The sequence below is a fragment of the Macaca mulatta genome, chromosome 3, assembly GCF_049350105.2.
Source record: "Macaca mulatta isolate MMU2019108-1 chromosome 3, T2T-MMU8v2.0, whole genome shotgun sequence".
Taxonomy (NCBI): domain Eukaryota; kingdom Metazoa; phylum Chordata; class Mammalia; order Primates; family Cercopithecidae; genus Macaca; species Macaca mulatta.
Genome location: NC_133408.1, coordinates 89,155,169 through 89,177,204, shown reverse-complemented (window position 1 = coordinate 89,177,204; position 22,036 = coordinate 89,155,169). Strand labels below are relative to the sequence as shown.

General features: G+C 40.0%; 1 long non-coding RNA gene across 1 annotated transcript; it reads left to right on the top strand.

Annotated features, from left to right (window-relative positions):
• The first annotated feature begins 241 nt into the window (after positions 1-241).
• LOC144339862 (uncharacterized) lies at positions 242-4,995 on the top strand. The gene is made up of 2 exons (XR_013415386.1): positions 242-362; positions 3,431-4,995. It is a non-coding gene; the product is annotated as an uncharacterized LOC144339862 (long non-coding RNA).
• Positions 4,996-22,036: the final 17,041 nt, after the last annotated feature.

The window sequence follows — 22,036 nt, the reverse complement described above, 5'->3', positions numbered from 1 at the left end:
CATATGGCACACTGGCGTACTCTATGCAAACTGACTGTGCTACATTCACTGCTGTCCTTTTCTTCTGCCTCTTGATGAACTTGGCCATCCTGAATGTCTCTCATCATTATTTATGCAGTTGATAAGTGATTTGAGCACTGGAGATATTGATAAACCACTCTGTCATATCATCTATGCCTTAACGTTATGTGACATCATAGGAAAATGGGGTCGTGTGCAGTTCCCAGGCTGGATCATATATTAAGGGAGCATTTCTTTTTTGAATTCCAGGGGCCAGAGGAAACCCGGCACTATCAGACCCAGGCACTCCTGACCAACACCAGGCCAGTCAGACCCACCCACCATTTCCAGTTGGGCCACAGGTCAGTATCTCTCAACTGCTTTCCATTAGGCTGCATTTAGGATGGTTTAACCATATAAATAACCAAATAAATAATAATGAGTTAAGTCCAATTAACTCCAACAGAGCAAAGATGGTAATAAATTTTCGTATGAAAAGCTGTATGACTACATTATTTATTAAATACCATCAAGAAAATATGTGTTTGCAAAGCTATTCTCTCTTCTTAAAGGAAAGGTTGGCTTTAATCATGTGGAAACACTTTTTTTTTTTTTTAACTTAAAACCCACTACAGTTGTGCTGTTGGTTACCATGCAGTTTTCTGGAAAGTAAAACTTTAATGACTGGCGTGTGAAGAAAATTAAGTTATTTCAGCCTTACTATAGCCATTTTTGAAATACAAGATGTGATTTAATATAAAAGAGTTAATGCAATTTTAATGCAAGTTCAGCTTATTGGGTTTGACAATATTGTACATCACACATAGCTCTTGCATTAATAAAGAAATACAATCATTATTTTTTAAAGTCCAATATTTGTTTTTTGGCAGCCTGATGTGGGCTATATGGAGATGTAGAACACAATTATAAAAGGCTGGGCTTTTTTTTTTTTTTTTTGCCTTTTTACCTCTATCATTTAGTGTGAAGCTTTCAGAGTTCATCCTGCTTTTATGGAAAGAGAAGCCGAGACTTGGGCCTTTGTCTCCCTTTTGTTGTCATTGTTGCTCCTGGAAGTTAATGACTTTCAGCACACTGAGGGCTCACGCAAGTTTAGAGTGAGGGTTGGTCTTGACATTCTTATTCCACTAGCCACCGAGACTCCCTGTGGCCTCAGATCCCATAGTCCATCTTGGAGCACAGATCGCTCCGTGCCTGTGGACAGAAAGCCTGGGCAAATGTATGCTGGCTTATGGAAGCCTAGAGAGTTTTCCTGGGACTCTCAGGAACAGGATTTTTGGTGTCATACTCTTTATAATTTTATGCTTGTAACATCATGTGTGTGTTCGTGTAATTATGTGTGTCTGCGTGTATGCATGCCTGCACACCTGCCTGTGAACATACTGGGGGTAACACACTCTAATGCCTTCAGGTTGGGTAGGCAGCCCTACAGGCCCAGGTCAGTGAGGAGTGGTGGCCCTGTGACAAACTGGAGAGTGCATGCCCTGCCTTGAGCCCACAAATCCTATTTTTAAAATGCTGCAGGCCAAACCCCCCAAATCTATGACCCATATATAGTCTGAAAACTACTCATTTGCCTTCCCTCTTACCATAATATCACTATTGGCAGTGATGTAACACCGGGAATCTGAGGGCCAGCATGTAATTTTGTATTCATTCCCGAAGTATATTTATTTTGCTCATTAGAATAACTGTAATTTTTTAAAAAGGGAAGCATGGTTACTTGGTGTGAATTTAGCGAAGTGCACAAATACATTAGGAACAAGGCCTGTGGGGTCTAAAGCGGCAGTTCTAAACTCAGCTGTGCAGAATCCTAGGGCTCTGCAGAGTCTTCCCCCAAAGGGTCCTGAAAGGAACACTGCAGGAATGGCCAAAGTGTGGACTTAGCCCTCTCCACACCACCCCTCATTCTTCAGATAAAGCAGCCCCACTTCTCTAAATCTGTTCTTTGTATTGGAGGGGATACAAGAATGGGGTAAAACACAGGCTCTGGAGCAGCCTTCCTGGGCTTGAACTTGAACCCCTTCTCAACTAGACATGGGACTTGCGCAAGTTACTAGCCTCTCTGTATCTCATTGGTAGAATAACTACAGCATTCGAAAAGTGTTTGGCTATTATACATTGGGCTTGGTAGTATGCTGTAATTAATTACCTATCCTTCACATAAGAGTTTTGCATTGGTTCTTGTAGAAGAACAACAGATATGGGATTATTATGTTCCACACGGCTCCCACAAGGCTGCAATGAAAGTCCTGAATCAAGGACTCTAAAATCAAATGACTCTTGGGGTCATCTGGCTTGACCAGGGCAGGAATCCCTCCCATGTCATCCTGGTGAAGAGCCCACGTGCTGCCCTCAAAACATGCCCAGCAGTTGCCTTTCCCTACCAGAGAAGGGCTGTTCCATCCATAGTGCACGTAAACATGTGTTTGTATAATATCATTTTAATTGGGCAAAGGATGTTAGAGTAATAACAAAAGAATTATTTTCAAAGATTTTAAGTTTTATCCACATCAAATACTTTTATATCTTATATTCTGTTTTAGATCTTGTCATTGTACATACATAACTCTACCATTTTAACAATAGTCATTCAAGTTTACTTAATAGTTACAGCTTATTTTCTATTGTATTCTCATATTACAAACATTTTCTACTTTTCTAAAGAGGTGTCATAATGATCCATTTTAATGACTATGCAATATTTTATCTAGTTTAGTACTGTAATAAACTATTTTCAATATTTACGTATTTTGAAACATAATGCAGGTTTTTATGCAGTTATCTTATTTCCTTTTGAGTAATATCTTCAAGCTATATCCTAGGAATATATTCTGAGTTAAAGGGGGATAAATATTTTTGCAGCTCTTGATAATCTATTTCTAAATTGCTTTCCAAAAGGATTATGCTAGTGTGCACGTCCCCCAGCCATAGATCTGCATAGTGGTGTCAATACAGACTTTCCAGCATTGAATAAATTTTCTACATTATTTTTATTGATTTAAAAGTCAAAAGTAGTATTTCGTTGCTCTTTTTGAATCAAAAAATCCCACTGATCCCAATAAGTTCTTTCTGGAACAACAGAGAATAAATTAGCTGAGAGCTTCAAATACATGCAGACAGGATCAAATGGAAATTCACTGGAAGAACAGCATGTAAACGTATGTTATTACTTGTAAAGGTATTTGAGTTCCTCAGAAGAAGTCCAAACCAAATGAAATTTTCCAAAGATATCAATGAAATGCAACTTTGAAATTTTTTTCTACCAATCATTTTTTTAAATGGGATACAGCATGTTTTTTGGTACTTCTTTGGGAACTTTCTGACCCTGCTTAAACGGAAGGATGATGTTTTTAAAACCCATGCCTCGGTTCCACAGGTAAGTGAGCTAGCTTTATCTGTTTCCTTGCAGCCACTTCTGACGGCACAGCAGTTAGCTTCTGCTGTGGCCGGCGTGATGCCGGGAGGCCCCCCAGCCCTCAACCAGCCAATCCTCATCCCCTTCAACATGGCGGGACAGCTAGGAGGCCAGCAAGGACTGGTTCTTACACTGCCAACAGCGAATCTCACCAACATCCAAGGGCTGGTGGCAGCAGCTGCAGCTGGAGGCATTATGACTCTGCCGTTGCAAAATCTACAAGGTAATCCATAGTGTCCATGCGCCACGTAAGGCTCTACCAATTGGCCAGTATTCTCTGAAGCAGACAAAAAAATGTGCCTAGAATGGTGAATGTGGTTCAGAGTTGCTTCTACCCTAAACAATATGGAAGGCTTCCGTAGGAAGCAAAATTTTCAGTTGTCTGTGAATCCTGAGCTTGCACAAGCCACTGGTTTTATCAATCCTCATTTCCTAACATTGGTATCAAAACTTTTCAGGTCTCCTGGAAGCATTTATGAGTCAATCATTGCATGACGTATCAAAAACTTTAAAATTCCTGTGTTGTTATTTGAAGACCTGAGTTATCATCTCACCAATTCTTCAATTTAGCCATGGGTAAAGAAAAGTTAGAGTTTGCTTGTTTGTGTTTGAAGTGATTGGAACATCTCAAATACAAGATATTATTTGGAATAATTTATTAATGATTATTTTGCTCTACAAAGTATGTTTTAGTTATAGCTATTAAACAAAAATTGTGTTACTTGAGCTCATATTTTGCAATGAGAAAAATAGACTTGTATGTTGAACCTTTATATTACAGGGGCATATAACAAGTCAGACTCTAATTTTACTTAGGAAGGGTAGTTGTCTTGATATTATAAAGGTTTCGACTTTTCTTTAAAAGATTTGGTAGCATTGACTGATAGGTTGATTTACAAAAGATTCTGTCAGAGGAAGAATTATTTTGGTGGAAAATGACCTGAATGTAAGTAGGATGCCTGCTAAAGAGAAAATGAATTTATTTTGGACTAGTCAAAGATGTTTGATTTCTTCATATATATAAACATTAACAATTAAATTTTTTGCAGAATGAGGGCTTGTCGGGGTAAGTTATCAGAATGGTAATTTAAAATGCTTTTTTAGTTGGTCAAATGTCAGGGCTTCTTATAATTTATTGAAGAATCAGTCCATAAGACTAAGAAACAGACCAAGTAAGAACTGGTTAACTCTTGACCCAAACTTCTTTCCATGCTCTGTGTTCTGCTACCCCACCCATTGTTGCCACTTCTTGGCTTCCATTTTAATGTTTAAAACAAAGTCTCTCTTGTACCATTAAATTGTGCCAAGAAACCTGCCATTCATAAATCATGCATGCCCAGGATACACTAATGCACAAACTTTGCTTGTTTCAAATTTGAGAGTGCCTGGGAAGCCAGATCTCAAGATTAAGCAAATAAAGCAGGAATACACAAGGTGAAAGCCGTAGCAACAAAGTGTAGGGAGAGGCTTTTTAATGTAGGTGGATGATAAAATCTTAATGAAGCAATGGGCATTATCAAAATGCAGCCTTCCATTTGGAACATTTGCACTTATGGGAATATTGAATATTATAAATAAACATAAGCTTGAAGAGCTCCTAGGCCACGAATTAATCCTGCTTGGTTAAGATGGGTGCCAAAAATCAGAGTTTAAAAAAAAAAGTAAACTTGTTATTTCTTGATCATGGTTTGGTATTCTTAAGATACTAGTACCTGTTTTTTTAAGGGTTCAAAATTAATGATTGGTCCAACGTGGACTTCTTCCACCAAGATTTTCCCTTTTGTTTTTGTTTGTTGTAAATATCAAAGTTCAGTATTAGCTTATAGTTAGGAGTTTGGTTCTTTGGGGCACCTCTGGTTTCAGAAAAGGAATCCCAAGCTTTGTGGCCTGATGAAGTAGAGGAAACAGAAGCACTTGCTTTGCTTATCCCTGGATGCTTCTGACACAAGTTCCCTCTCAGCATCATCTTCAGAAGTGGGTTGGAGTTGATGTCCAAGCTCTTGTCTGCTACACAAGCACAAGTGAACATTTCCCCCTTTGTCTTCCTCTTTGAAATTTCACTGACGTTGGAGGGAAGGTGATGAGATTATTAGAATAAAACACCTCCCAGTTGCAAATCAGCTCGTTATAGGAAAAGCTTTCTAATTAGGCTTAACATCAAACTCCTTCCCCAATGCCTTCTGCTTTAATATCTTTGTGAATGAATCCCAAGTCCTAAATCGCTGTCAGGATCCAGCAAAGTTCTACCTTCCAATTTCCTTGGGATTTTCTATTCCTTTCATATAAGTCTCAGGCAACCCAGAAAGAGGTGGTCATCCTAACGAGAAGTTCAAGGGCAATAAGGATGGTAATCAGGGAAGTCTCATGCCTCGAAAGCGCCCAAGATGAATGTCCACCACCTAAAGGGCAAAGCCAGTGGTTACCTTGCAATCAATCCACCAGCAGCCATCCCAAAGTTGATTTTCCCACCTTTAGGTGACCTACTGCACAGCCCTTGACAATCCCTAGGCAGAATCAATGGCTTATGGAGCTTCCCAGGTTATGTTGCAGAAGCAGTGGGACTCTTGGGATGGTGGTGAATGACTGACAGACTGAAAGGTCGTCTGCAGGGATTCTGAGACTGAGCCAGTCTTCAAGATGACCTCAAATCTCATCCTCTCTCAAAGGTTAAGGGTGAGAGTCTTGTAAATGGACTATCAGTACCTTAGAAGGAATCCTTACACGCATCCATACAGTCAACAGCGAGGGGAGAAGGCTGTTTCCTTTCCCCCGTCTCTTTCCTATACAATAAATACAGTAACCTCAGGCCAAGGCTTTTCAGAGTCTTTAAAAATGACTCTTAAGTCTGCTCATCTATAATAAACACCCCACTTCTCCAGTGATTTTATAAAATAGATTTGGTAGGTGATTGTGAGGGGGAGGTTGCACACCTAGTCTGAAGCAGAGCCTGTTACCATGTAACATGCTTGGTCATGAATAGTTCCCTTTTCCTCATTGTGAAGTGTTAAGCTTTTATTCATGAAACAGTTCGGCCAACTGGAATTATCTCCAACCTTCCTACCCAGCCCTCCAGCCTGTCTCTTATTCTAGCTCAATAGTCACAAATTTGCTAGGATGAAAGGAAAAAAAAAAAGTTGCTGACATCAGTCCCTTAATGGTTTGGAATTCAGGGATAAGATTTCAAATATTTTCCTTTTTACTGAAGTGATTGAGAGCTTGTTTATTTACATCCCCTATCAAGTCACACGGAATAGCTCTCAGAGCCTCGGAGGCCGTGATTTACACATGTATTTTAATGAGCACTCATGACATGCTGTTACACTGAGAGCAGCTCTTCTCAACTCTGACAGCGGGGGTCATATCACAATCTCCTCTCAAAACATGGTCCCCAGGCCAGCAGCATCAATGTCTCCTGGGAGCTTGCTGGAAATACAGGATCTCAGGCTCTACCCGAGATGCCTGAGACCCTCTGGACAGAATCTGCATTTTTAAAAGATCCCCAGATAATCCCCATGCACATTAAAGTTTAAGAAAAGCTGATCTTAGGGAGATTATTCAAAGTTTATTAGGCAACTCCCTGCTTTCATCTGTTTGGGGTGCTATAAACATGAAAACCATAGGCAGGGTGGTTTATAAACAAACAGATTGTGTTCCTCACAGTGCTGCAGCCTGGGAAGTCCAGGATCAAGGCAGATTCGGTTCTGGTGAGGGCCCACTTCCTGGTTCATAGATGTCTACCTGTCTTTTTACTGTGTCCTCCCACCGCAGAAGGGATGAGTGAGCTCTCAGGGTCCCTTTTATAAAGGCACTAATTTCATCATGAGGGTTCCACCCTTATGACCTAATCTGCTGATCTGCCCCACCTGCTGATACCATCACTTTGGGGTAAGGATTTCAACATATGAACTTGGTGGGGTTGGGGGAACACACATCCAGTCCATGGTATCCCCTAATATCACCAGCAACCAGAATCAGAGACTCTTGTGATAATGGAGGACCCACGTGAGGCAGTGAATGTCCTCATTAATGCTCCTGCTCTCACTCACCACCGCAGGCCTCCAGATGAGAATGACTGAAAGGAATAATGTGTGGGAACATTTCTGCTTCTGTTAGGATTTTCATATCCTCAAGACCAAGGGAAGTCCTCTTACATAATGGAAGCCCTCTTGAAGTCCTTGCTCTGAGATTTTATCCAATGAAAGTTTTGCTTTGCTGATAAAAAGACCTTATAACTCAGCAGAAAATCTGGATGTGTGGTCAGGGGATTGTTTTCTCTTTCTCTCAGATCCTTCCCAGCAAGAAAGAGATTCATTGCTGTCTCATCAGTGATGAGGTCTTATTGTAAGAAGACACACAGTTGTAAGGAGTTAGACATCTTGCAGGATCCTAGGAACAGCCCTGTAACCCAGCCTCATTGGAATCTGGAATGAAATTTGGGCATTAGGGCATCCAGCAAACCCACTAGGCTGCAGGCTATATCATCCTCGCCTCTGTAGGAGGCATGCATCTAATCCCCACGCCCAGAATGACTAATGACCCATCTCCCTGTCTTCTCCTGCTCCCTCCAGGACGTTTCTCTACTGCATTGGTTGGCTTTTGGCTGAACCATAATTCCAGTTCACTCATGTTCCATTTTGTCTCCTCTAAGGTTAGGCGTCTTTCCAATTCATGTACCTGTCAGGAACTCTCCATTTTTCTCTATCTCCATCATCTTTATCTTTATCGTTATCTCCATGTCTATCTAAAATTCTGACTATCCAAGAGAGAAATTACCGTGAGGCTGAGCCTTTTAATTTAAGCTATCTCGTGTCACTGGCCAGACTGGAGATTGACTGCCCCCAGATTGAGACGTTCATTTCTGTCTTCTTGGCTATGACGTGGGTGGGAAGTGGGAAGCCAGAATGATGTGGTATGGAACATGAACAAGCAAGCTTGAGAAACATGCTGAGCCTCCCTCATCAGCAGAAGGGGTGGCAGGTAAGGCAGGCTGGACATTGGCCTTTCTGCTGGGAACAGTAAAAGCCAGTAGGGTCTCCCATGAGCAAGGACTGAGACAAATTCTGAGCTCGGGAGATACCAATGGTGAGGTTTAGTTTCTGACTATTTTGAACGATGTCCTTGGAAGCTCTGGGTGGGATTCAAACCCAAAAATGCTCTAGTTAAGACCTAGAAATGACCTCCTCCTCAAAGCCCTGTGTCCCTACGTGAAATAGCTGAGTTCTGTGCCCTCTCCTACCTTGCCTTGAGTGCCCCTCTCCCCTTGCAAGTACCATCCACCATCAGCTACACTGGGTCTCTCCATCCCTGTGTCCTTCATCCCATGTTTATTGGGCTTTGGCCTCTGATGACTGTAAGCAAGCTCACACCTGTGAAATAAGACGAATAATGGCCATAAACTCCAAAGAAAGAAGATAACTAAGCTTGCTCTGTCACATACTCCATAAGCTCCTTGAAAAGTCAGTGTCTTCCCTTTTTATTACTTTGGAACACAGATAGCTGCATTAAAGATGTACAGTCCTAGGGTAAAAACAGAGGTTGTTAGTTGATGTAGCAAAATAAAATCCCCTTTATGGAGCTTATGCAAATGTGTTGGATCTTTTGCTTTTTTGAAACATAGGCAGGAAATGAAGATATATACAGCCTCGACGTGAGTGACAACAGGCAGCAAAGGGGTTAATGGGACGGTAGAGCTGAGTCTTCTTCTAGGACAGATGGTTCAGGTTAGTGACTTGTTCTCACAGCACAGACCAGAATGACCTACTAATCACTGTAGGCAACATAAATGGAGAATATAAATGTGCTACATAGGAGATTTATGTCAAAGTGTGAACATTCCAGTTAAGTCAAGCATAACATTTAAATTAATGACCAAAAATACATTAAAGAGTGCTGCTAAACCTGAACATGGAAAAGCAATTAGGTTCAAGGCCAGTTGAAAAATCAAGGCCAAGGATGGTTTTTCTTCCCTTTGCTCTGGCAGGAAACCTGCCCTGGTTTTCTCTGACTCCCCATATTAAAGCCTGTGGATGATGAAGTATGTGGGAATAGTTTGGGGATTAGGGATTTCATGTGCAAGTTACATTATATTCCCTTTTGTTTGTGTTGTTGTTTTCACTGAGGTATCCTTTACATACAAGAAAATGCATGGACCTTACTTGCTTAGTTCAATGAGTTTTGATAATTGCATCCACCCGTGCAGGCTCCATCAATACAGAAAACATTTAATTATCTCTAAAAGATTCCTCTGTGTCCCTTTGCAGTCCGTCCCCTCCATCCAACCAGGTAATCTGTTTTTTTCTGTTCTAGAACTTCACATAAATGGATTCATATTACGTGTATTCTTTTGTGTCTGCGTTTTCTTGTTCGGCATAATGTTTTTGAGATTCATCCATGTTGTTGTGTAAACCAGTAGTTCCTTTCTGTTAATTTCCAAGCAGTGTTTCATCATAAAAATATGCCACATTTTGTTTATCTATGACCATTCCAACATCCCAGTGGGCAGACATCATGGAGGTTCCTTGATTGTGGGTCTCTAGGGAAGCACCTTTGGCCACTGTTCTCCTTGGCCCTTGGCCACACCCCTGGGAGATTCTTTCCTGTCTGTTATCTTCCTTGGCCAATCTGATGAGGAAGTTGAGGAATATACCTTTCTTCGGGGAGTTTCTCAGTCCATGTATAGCTTATGGAAGCTGGAGGTCTAACGGGCTGCTTGATGTTTCCAACAGATAGGGATGTGTAGCTCCTTTGAAAATGCAGTCTCTCAGAAAAGGGAATGCTTCTGATCTTTCTGCTTCCGGTCAGTTCCCTGTGCCAAAGTTTTTTCCAAGACAGACATCTTGAATCTAATTTTATTTTGCTTTTTTGTTTCCTACACACCTCTCTTTCAATTAAATCAACCTTGATGTGAGGGCACTCTGGCCTCCTTGATGTCCTTTGCACGTACTCCTAGCCTAGGGCCTTTTGCACAGGCTGTTCTCTCTGCCTGAAGCACTCTATTCCCACCCAGAAAGCATCAAACCTTCCTTCCTCCTCCTCCCCTGCCCCAGCACTCCTGTCTCCCTTACTTGCTTTCTGCATTTTCTTTTTCCCTAACACTTAGGACCTTTTACAAAATCTCAAGAATGTTTAAGTGTTTTTCTTTATTTGGCCTTCTTGAGCATTTTGGGTGATGCCTACTGTAGCCATCGAGGGCAGGGTCAGCAGTGTTGTGATCTTGGGCCTGCTGCTGTAGAGGAGAATCTCTGTGTATAATGTATTGCTAATATGCATCATTTATGTCTGACTCTGCCCCTAGAATGGAAGCCCTGTGACAGGCGTCTTTATTTGGTTCAATAAAGTGGCCCAAGAACAAAGAAAGTGCCTGGTTTACTTGTAAAAGGTGCTGAAGTGTGAATGAGTGAATTTTAAAGACTAAGTAAGAGTCCAGTAAAGAGAAGTAAAGAGAGCATTCAATGTAGAGAAGAAGGCACGAGGAGACCGGAGTCTACAGGTTCTATCAATAGCTCTGTCTGTTCAATGAAAATTTGGAATCCAAGGTGGCAAGAAATCAGGCTATACATGCAGGAAGAAGGCAACACTGAGGATTTTGTATGCCTTGATGTGTGTGAGTGTGGCCATCATAGAGCCTGAAATGTTAGAGATGAACATACTTAAAAACAATGCAGTTATGCTATAATTTTTCATGGATATATGTTTGCATTTACTTATTTATGCCTGAGTAATCCCAAGAATTTGAAGCAGCTTGTGATGCAAGAAACAAGAAAGAGGTCGAGAGTAGTGGCTCATGCCTGTAATCCCAGCACTTTGGGAGGCCGAGGCAGGCCAATTACCTGAGGTCACGAGTTCAAGACCAGCCTAGCCAACATGGCAAAACCCCGTCTCTACTAAAAATACAAAATTTAACTGGACATCATGGTGGACACCTGTAGTCCCAGCTATTTAGGAGGCTAAGGCATGAGAATTGCTTGTACCTGGGAGGCAGAAGTTGCAGTGAGCTGAGATCGTGCCACTGCACTCCAGCCTGGGCAACAGAGTGGGACTGTATCTCAAAAATAAATAAATAAATAAAAACAAGAAGCGAGACAGAGCAAAATATTTTTAATAGAAAAAGAAAAAATCCTAGAGTAAGTTTTGGAACTAGAAGACAAATCAAAACTATGTATCAAGTTATATAGTTTTAATTATCTGACAGTAAAGGACCACACCAGTTTGACAGAAACCAACCTATTTATTTTTGTTTTTCTATTAAGACAATGTTTATTCATTTGTTCAATGAATACTTACTGAACTTTCAAAGCATTAGAGGTCGTGATCTGGACTTAGGACATAGCAGTAAACAAAGAGTTCCTTAATGCACGTGTATGCCAGTGGGGGAGTGAGGCAGATGGAAGTGGGGAAGTGTGGCACGGATGAGGACATGATGCATTTTATGCAAGGTCATAAGTCGTAGTCTCTACACTGCACAGAGACCCAATGGACGAGAGGGATTAGGCTGTCCAGTATCTGAGGAAAGAGTGTCCTAGGGAGAAGTCCTAAGTGCTACGCACAAAATCTCAAAATCTCCAACAGGAAGGTGTGTTTATTTGTTGATTTCATATTACATATGGGTCATAGGTGTGCACTGACTCTGCTGCACATCCTCCACCTTCTAGGATCCAAGCAGAGGAAGCGGCCCCCGTCTGGGATATGTTTTTTTTTTCATTACAAAGGGAGCAGGGAATGCCAGAACTACAGTGGCTCTTAAAGCTTCAGCTCAAGAGCTGCTCATATCACTTCCACTCACGTGCTGTTGGCCAGACAAGTCACCTGGTCAAGCCAGCTGCTAGGGGTGTGGAGGAGGAAAATAAATAACCCTAAGAGGACAGAGGAGGAGCACAAAATTGGAAACTATATGACAAGGCGCTGTGTCCAACAGCCATTGCATTAACGATATGCTGCAGAAGTATTTGATTTAGGTGATTCTTTCCAACCCTGAGGTTCTAGAATTCTTTTTTTTTTTTTTTTTTTTTTTTTTTTTTGAGACGGAGTCTTGCTCTGTCGCCCAGGCTGGGGTGCAGTGGCCGGATCTCAGCTCACTGCAAGCTCCACCTCCCGGGTTTACACCATTCTCCTGCCTCAGCCTCCTGAGTAGCTGGGACTACAGGCGCCCGCCACCTCGCCTGGCTAGTTTTTTGTATTTTTTAGTAGAGATGGGGTTTCACCGTGTTAGCCAGGATGGTCTCGATCTCCTGACCTCGTGATCCACCCGTCTCGGCCTCCCAAAGTGCTGGGATTACAGGCTTGAGCCACCGCGCCCGGCCGAGGTTCTAGAATTGTATTAGGTGAACCCGTTAGATCACATGGTCCATCCATGTGGTTTTTCAGAACACACACATTACCAATTTCTAACCATAGAATTCAAATGATAAACGTAAAAATGGGTAACAAATATATGGGCCAATTGGGGACTGTTTAAAATAGCAAATTAGGGCATATGAAGCAATGAATTTATTAATGTAACATTCAGGACAAGACAAAAGTAGAGGGATGACAAGCAGATCAGTGGTTGCTGAAGTGGGGGGCAGGTGAATTTAAAGGAGTACAAGGGAATTTGGGGCTGATGCAACTGTTCTCTATCTAGATCGTGGTGATGGTTCACTGTTCGTGTGGGTCAAATTTGCACAAAAGGGGAATTTTATGGTATGCAAAATATGTTTCAGTTTTTCCCCAAAAAGAGAAATCATAAGTGAATGCTATAGGGCTTTACAAAATACCAACTTTTTTAAAAACAAAGTTTAAATACAAAACTTCTAATGAAATTGAAACTAGGAAAATCTTTATGGAAATGAGAGACTCAAGTTCCCCATTAAACGATGTTGTTTGCTCAATTTCTCAGATACAGAAGCTAACATAAAATAATCAAGATTTCAGATGCCTGTAATGTGATCCCAATTGTTTAAAGGAAGCCCCCTCCCCACCCACACACACAGTCACAGAGAGAGGGAGGAAATGATAAAAGATAAATGCTGTATATCACAAAGTGTTGCTGGTAGATTCCAGACAATGAGAAATTTTTATATTAACAAGTTTTATTTTAAAATCAGAATACTTTCTATTCATTAAGGTGGAAGGCCATATCCACAACATAATTACTAGCATTGCCAAGGTTAGGTTTATGGGTCTGCTGTCTTGACCTTCTAACCACCTTCTTTAAAAACGCAACTCTCAACACAAAGTGCATTAATTCTCATATTAAAAACAATACAACCACAAAGCAATTCTATGCATTCATTATGTATGAACAGTATTTAATATTAATAAAATTGTCTTTAAATGTGCTTGATTTTGTTGATTGAAGGAGAAATTGCTGGCAGGGAGGTGGTGGGTAGGAATGGAAATATGTGCTAAACCTTCTGGTACCATTCTTGAGGAAGACAAGTAGGTGGCCAGATGTACCACTTTTTCTTGTGATTTAATTTTGTGCTATTCTAGTGATGACCACACTCAGAAAGTTGCATCCCCGCTGGCATCGTGAACGTGAAAGCAGAGATCCATTACCACTCACAGAAAAGGGCCATGCAGTACCTGCCACAGAAAGGAGAAGAAAGGACTTTGGTTCTTAGTACGCAATGATACGTGGCTTGCTGTCACAAAGCTCAATATTAAAAATACCTAGTGCATAAATTCATATTCACAGTGTTATTCAGAAGAGCTCCACAAGACACGCCATACAATAATACCAAATCCACCATAAAGAAGTTATGAAAAGTAGTTGCAATGTGTCTTACTTTGGCAGTTTTTCAAACCTCTGTATCTCTGAGGCTTTAGACTTTTTATTTAAAATACCTGAAGAGCCTGTTCTGTAGTACATTATCCTTGAAGCGGGTGTCACTGAGGCACTGGGGCATGGATTAAACTGGAAGCACATGAATGAGGAGTATGACTAGTATACTGCGTATTTAAGAGATACTGTCAATGGAATAAAGCATTGTCAAAGGATAATGGTTTCCAGCTGCCACATAAATGTCAAAGCAAAGCCAAAGCATTTATTTTCAAAGCAAAAGGCAGGAAAGTAATGTGATCCCCAGTTTGCACATAATAAGACTGTAAATCAGGGCTTCTGATGGCATCAAGCAATGATTCTACACTAGGATGTGCAAACTGGATTAGATTCCAGGCCAGCTATCAGAGTTGGCAAAAGTGAGTAGCTCTTTTCCAAGATGGCTGCCACTAGAATGTCACTGATGCCTAAAAAAGGAAAAGACTGTGTTTGAAATTCACAATCTCACTCCACTACCATGGATGGAAGGGAAGCAGGTTTACTTGCTCACTTCTCTTCTGGAACCAAAATACAGAGAATTTCTCTATCCAAGGGAAGCGTGGGGACAGAGAGTGGGGGGTTATTGAAAATAAGAAAATGGGAGACAGTTCCCAATTCTTCTTGGCCCACTGTTTAGAGAATGGAGAACTAATGCTCTCCAAGAAAACCGTATCTTCTCTTATGTGCGTAATTCTTGCAGGGCAGATTCCTAGTGAGAGGTCACAGCTATTCTATCTCAGCTTCCTCTGGGGAAAAGCTAAACCTCATTTCCTTCTATGAATTGTGCCCAAAGATTGGTTGATAGATTTCACAAATACTTACCAAGCATCTGCTATTTGCCAGGCACTATAGTAGGCACTCCAGTCTAGTTAGGAGGCTGTTGCAGGAATCCAGGGAGAAGAGGTCCTGGTGGCAATGATGGAGAGCAGGGGACTGATTTAGGATGCATTAACAAGGCGGGTTTGATAAGACTTGGTAATAGGTTAAATGTAGAGGAATAAGAGGAAAGAGAGAGGAGATCCCTAGTTTAAGCTGACCATGATTCGTTCAAATTTCCTGTAGAATACTGAAATGGAGATACCAGTAGCCAGTTAGTATACCTGGATCTAGAATTCAGAAAAAGATTTGTACTGGAGATCCTGACACAGAAACCACGACTAAAGCTAGGAAGGGAAGAGATTTCTTGGGGAGAAGAGGTTAGGGAAGGAGCACCACTCTTCAAGCCCTGGAAGAGGAAGGGACAGGCACAATGGAGGCTAAGGAAGCATTCTCAACTTGTCTAATCATTGTGCACCAGGTTATGTGGGGCTCCTGTAGATATCTCTGTGTTTGAACTCTTTTTCATGGACCTAATCTCCACATTAATGTGGGTGTTTTTGATTGTTGCTTACCCCTTATTTAGCCGGAATGCAACAAGAAGGAGCCCAAAAAAAGTATGTCAGTTTGCTTTTTAATCTTCTAAGGATTTGTCAGGTTTCCATGTATAAAGAAGCTATTTTAAGAGCGTCTACATGAAAGTTTCAACAGTGTTTGCTCTTTTGCTGAAAAGTAACTCAATTGATTTAAATCTATTATTTAAAAAACGTAGTTGTAGCCTTAAAATCTCAAAATGAAAATGTTTGAGTCCTTTTTTCCCTTCCTTTCTTCTTTTTAAAGAACCTTTGGGTCATGCCTGCTATCCTCATGTAGGGCAGTGGAAACGGCACCATTATGTTTAGATCTGGTGCTGTAGGGAAGGATATTTGTGCTTGTAAAAACTGTGGTTTAAATAATACAGTTTTAATTTTCTGGAACAATTTACCTTGAAAATTATATTTTATTAATATTGTAAGTAAACGTAATCTCTGAAAAATACTTGGCTCCACGTTCGCCTTTTACTTCAGTTTAGTGTTATCTCCTCCCAACTGTGCTTACCAAGTTTACAGCCAAAACTAAAAAAATAAAAAAGAACATAGTATGTTTGTCATTTGTCACTGGATTAGGATTAGCACAAATATACAGGTCCATTAACACATTTTTATGCATCTCAGTTCACTTGTGTGGCATTATTTTAGAAATTCTTAGAATATATATATATATATATATTCAACATTTGACATAAGATAATTTGAGTTTGCTGTGTTTGGAAAATAACTCACATGGGAGAAAGTTGCATTAAATAAATAATAGAGATAAAATTTATACTTCCATATATTTCAAAGTTAATGCTGCTAACTTGCAATAGAATGGTAACATGAAGACACAGTGCTATAATTTGATTGATTTGTTTTGACAGCAGCCAAATAATTGAGAGTGAAAGGTGTCAGCACAGATGAAATATTGTATAAGCCACATTCAGAAGGCAACCCCAGCAGCAGCCGCTACTGGAGTTTTATTTCCTTTGATTTGGTTCTGTTACTCACTTCCAGTTTATTATGAAACCATGAAAGGTGTGCCACTTCCCCAACTAGGGAGACTTTTATGGAGAGAATAGAAATAGGAGTTTGTCAAATAGCTGAACAATGGATATAGACAAAAGAATCTAAGGTGGCAGTAGCATACCAAGCTAAATTACATCAGTCTCTCCCTTTCTTTTGCAACTTGATGCCCTAGTACATTTTCTCTCATTGTGAAGTGATTCTTAGTCAAAGCATTTTCCAGCCCCTTGACAAGAGATGGGGGAGAAAAGAGGGGTGTACTTGGCACCATCTCTGGGACCAGATAAGCATTTACACAACTGAAAACTCGAGCCCCTGGTAAGAATAAGATCTGAGATGTTTAGTTAATACAGAAGCTACATGGTCAGGAGAGGATTAATTAGGACAAGGACTCTGCACTCAGGCAAACATGGATCATGGTAATTAATAGAGTGGCCTGTGAATCACACTGACCAGATTTACTTCCAGCCCTTCTGCTTGCTGGCTATGTAGCCTAGACGGCACTCTGATTTCTGAGATTTGCTTTGCTTGTCTATTTTTAGGGTTGTTTTAAAAGTTAAATGTGATACTGTATGGAACATACCTAGCGTGGTGCCTGACACTTAGTAAGTGCACAATGAATGATGGCTACTTTCATTATTTAGAGCTGCAAAATCCAATATGGTAGCCATGAGCCACACATGGCTATCGGGCATTTAAAATGTGGATAGTTGAAACTGAGATATGCCGTAAGTGTAAAATTCACACAAATGCAAAGTATCTCATGCATATTTATATTAATAATGTGTTGAAATTATATTTTGGATATATTAATTTAAATACAATATCTTATTAAAATTAATTTCAGCTTTTAAAAATTTTTTAAAATATGGACACCAGAAAATTTTAAATTACATGGGTGGCTCACATTTGCAGCTTACATTATGTTTCTCTTGGGCAACACAGGCCTAGAGGATCTGCCTATACATATGGCACTGGTTAAAAGCTATGTTCATTAAAAGTAAAAATAACAGTGTACATGTAAATTGTGGACCTTCAGGCAGGAAATCACAAAGAATCCACTTTGGTAACACAAATTAGACAGAACACATTTTCTAGGTTCTCTGCTATAGTGTAGGAACTACTTGGGATTTTTATCTATACAGAGAGAAAAAGGATGCAGTTTTATGAGCAATTTCCATTCATCAGAATCTAAAATTATCTCTTTTTTTTTTTTTTTTCCAAGACAGTGTCTTGCTCTGTCATTCAGACTGGAGTGCAGTAACACGATCTCAGCTCACTGCAACCTGAACTTTACAGGTTCAAGCGATCTCCTGCCTCAGCCTTCCCGGTAGTTAGGATTACAGGTGTGTGCCACCACACCTGACTAATTTTTGTATTTTTAGTAGAGACTGGGGTTTCACCATGTTGGCCAGGCTGGACTGGAACTCCTGACCTCAAGTGATCCCACTCACCTCGGCCTGCCAAAGTGCTGGGATTACAAGTGTGAGCCACCACAGCTAGCCCAAAATTTATATTTTCTTTTTAAAAATTAGTACACTGTTTACTATGAAATATAGAGAAATTATGTGCTTTAACTATATTTGTAATATTTTTTAAAAACACAATATGAAGCAAGAAGGATAAAATGTTAGAATTTGTGAGAACAGTGTGATGAGTACACAGCCCCTCTGTATGTTATTCACTGTAGTTATCTTTATGGTTTAAATATTTCAAAATAAAAGACATTAAAATGTTTTAAAATGCTCCTTAGGAATTATACTTCCATATCCTTAATAAATTAACAAATAAGCTCTCTTTTTTTTCTGGGATTAAAAAAATATCTTAACTTATTTGCAGTCTCTGTTAGTTACTCGTTTTCACCACCACAAGTTAGCTGAATAAAAGCTTAGGCATCCACACAGAATTTGGTTTGTTTAAAAAAAACCATAGGCAATACTGTCTATCACTAAAGAATGTTTCAGAGAGAATGCTAGACCACAACATCAGACGTATTAGCAAGGGGCCTGTTGCTTTCTTGCTAAAAGCTTCCAATAATTCCAGAAAGGGTATTTGCAAATTTCTGAAAGTTCCAGGAAAAAAAAATGAACTGCCAAATTCAATTGAATGCTTGAAAATTTTAGGAGTTATCTATCTGCTAAGGATCCGTTATTCAGTCTGGCCTAGTTAGAGAAGTCAACAAAAGGAAGAGAAGAGACTTTCCATGGCAAAATTGGAGTAAAATATACCTAACATAAAATTTATCGTCTTAACCATTTTTAAGTGTACAGTTCTGTAGCACCAAGTACATTCACATTTCTGTGCAATTATCACCACCATCCATCTCTCTAGAACTTTTGCATCCTCTCCAGCTGAAACTCTGTACCCATTAAAACACAACTCCCCATCCCCCTCCCCCAGTCCCTGACAACCACCATCCTACTTTCTGTCTCTATTAATTTGACCACTCTGGGTACTTCATAGAAGTGGAATCATACAGTATTCGTCCTGTTGTAACTGGCTTGTTTTGCTTAGCATAATGTTTTCAAGGTTCATTCATGTTGTAGCCTATGTCAGATGTGTGTTCTTTTTAAAGACTAAATAGTATTCCATTGTATGTATAGCTGCTCATCTGTGGATGGACACTTGGGTTGTTTCCAGTATTTGACTATTGTGGACGATGCTGCTACAAACATGGGTGGACAAATATCTGTTTGTTTCAGCTTTCAATTGTTTGGGGTATATACCCAGAAGAGGAATGCTAGATCATACGGTAATTCTACATCTAATCATTTGACGAGTTGCCATACTGTTTTCCATAGCAGCTGTGCCATTTTACATTCCCACCAACAGTGCACAAAGGTGCCAGTTTCTCCACATCCTTAACAAAATTTACAATTTTCTGAGATTTGTTTGTTTGTTTGTTTTGGAGGCTTCTTGTTTTGTTTTGTTTTATAGTAGCTATCCTGTTGGATGTGAAGTGATATCTCATTATGGTTGAAGGAGCATTTTTGAGAGAACAATTACTTACTGACTTCTCCTAATATGGCTTAATCACATTCAAGTATAATATCAAATATTAAAATAACCTAAGGAGAATGCACGCTTCAGAAGTTGCATTATTTCTGCTTTGTGCCCTTCAAATTGTAAATATCGTCATTATGGTATTTATATAATTGCAGTTGGATTTACACTTTAGGTATATACAACTGTGTTATATATGCAGGTGGAGACTCACGTGAAGGAACATTTCTTTTTACCATGAAATTCTTGCAACACAAATCCTCTTTTTCTGTTGAACTGCAATACAATTAAAGGCTACACTGGACAAAAAATAAAATACCTAGAGATTGGAGAAAAATTTTCCTTAAAGATTTTCAAGTTGTGACTTGCTCAGCAAAATCCTGACTATTGGAATTCAACAGAGGACCTAAACAATCATCCTGTTTTTCTTTGTAGCATTTTTCCCCAACCTTGAAATCTTCCTTACCTTTGAGAGCTATCTAAATCCCTTCCTGAATCACAAGAATTTCTTCCATGCCAGAGTATTGCCTTATTTTCTGCTTTGAATGTCAAGAATGTCTCTGCCATATTCATGCTTTAGCCTAGTGGGAGCTACTGTCTCCTCAGTTTGAAGTATAATACTTACTTTCCTAGTAAATTCTCTATTCTAGCTCTTGTTTTACTCTAGCCTAAATTTTTTTAATTAAAGCCTTCAAGTTATAGTAACAAAATTAAGGTGGTTCTCTACTTGAGCACTTCTGTCCAATCCTATATATTTATTAGACATTTTTGGTGTATTTTGTGTTTAGATTTTTCACATGCAATAGATGATTTTGTTTAAGTCAAGTGTGATATGCAGTTAGTAGAGCTACACTTCACCAGCAAGCTTTTGACATTTATGTCATCTGTACAGTGTGTCTCATACTCTAGCCACAAATAGAATGCAGGATAAAGTAGCCAGGTCACCTCGAAATAAAAGAATCAGTGTACAAAAGCCCCTCAAAATCATAAAATCATTGGTGCTCATAAAATGATACTGCACACTTTTTCAGGAGATTAATGAGTGGGTCATAAAATAGCATTAATTTTTTGGCCAACTTCCAGCCAGAAAGTTGTGTGTTTCCTAGGTAGTACTTTTCCAACTGCAAAAGCCTGGCTCTGAGAATATTTGCACTTCACATCATTAATGCTGTTGCGTTTCTTCACTTAAAACAAAAAAAAAAAGAGGAAATATAGCTATTGAAACCCCAAACTGCTCCAGCATTTCTGCCCAGGTTATGTCTTGGGCAGTTATGTCTTTTTAGCTAAATTCTCCAAGTCTTTGGAAATGAGGATGAGGCAGTTGGAGTAGAATGCTACTGAAAGTTCAGTGGGTCCACGTAGACTGCCCCAACACACATCTTAGAACCATCAATGGCTGCTTTACCTTATGCCAATTAGCAAACTTGAAAATTTATTTATTGGTCACAAGGGTGATAATATTATGAAATACAGACCAAAAAAAAAAGCAAAAATAATCACTGCTACTAGAAGAAAAAAAAATACCCCACAGTAGTTGATCAGCTTCGTGAATGTCTGTAATGACTGACAGCACATTCATTCACACAATGGGCACAGAAAAAGGGAATCCCTATTTCCCAGCACAGCTTTTCCAAAATTCTGGAGCGGAGTGGGGGGAGCTGAGCAGACGTGACTGAGTCTGTAAGTGAAATTTTCTCTGTGAAACCTGGGACAGTATTCCATGTCAGTGCTTGCCTCCTGAATGTTCCAGAATATCATATGACCATGTGATTTACTGATTTGCAGTCAGCTGCCAGCTGTATTTTAAGAAGGAGAACTCCAACCACTTCTCACCTGAAATATTTCAATATTGTGTTCACATAGAAATATCATTTATGAATGAATTAAAAAACAAAAACCTCAAACCTCTTTGAACTTCATAGACTCTTGGGAGAAATCAGGAATGTTATCAAACATAAACATCTTTTCGGCCGGGCGCGGTGGCTCAAGCCTGTAATCCCAGCACTTTGGGAGGCCGAGACGGGCGGATCACGAGGTCGGGAGATCGAGACCATCCTGGCTAACACGGTGAAACCCCGTCTCTACTAAAAAAATACAAAAAACTAGCCGGGCGAGGTGGCGGGCGCCTGTAGTCCCAGCTACTCGGGAGGCTGAGGCAGGAGAATGGCGGGAACCCGGGAGGCGGAGCTTGCAGTGAGCTGAGATCCGGCCACTGCACTCCAGCCTGGGAGACAGAGCGAGACTCCGTCTCAAAAAAAAAAAAAAAAAAAAAAAAAAAAACCAAAAAAAAACATAAACATCTTTTCAATTCAAAATATCATTAAAATAATAAACTTTCTTCTTTTTGAGACAGGGTCTCACTCTGTCACCCAGGCTGGAGTG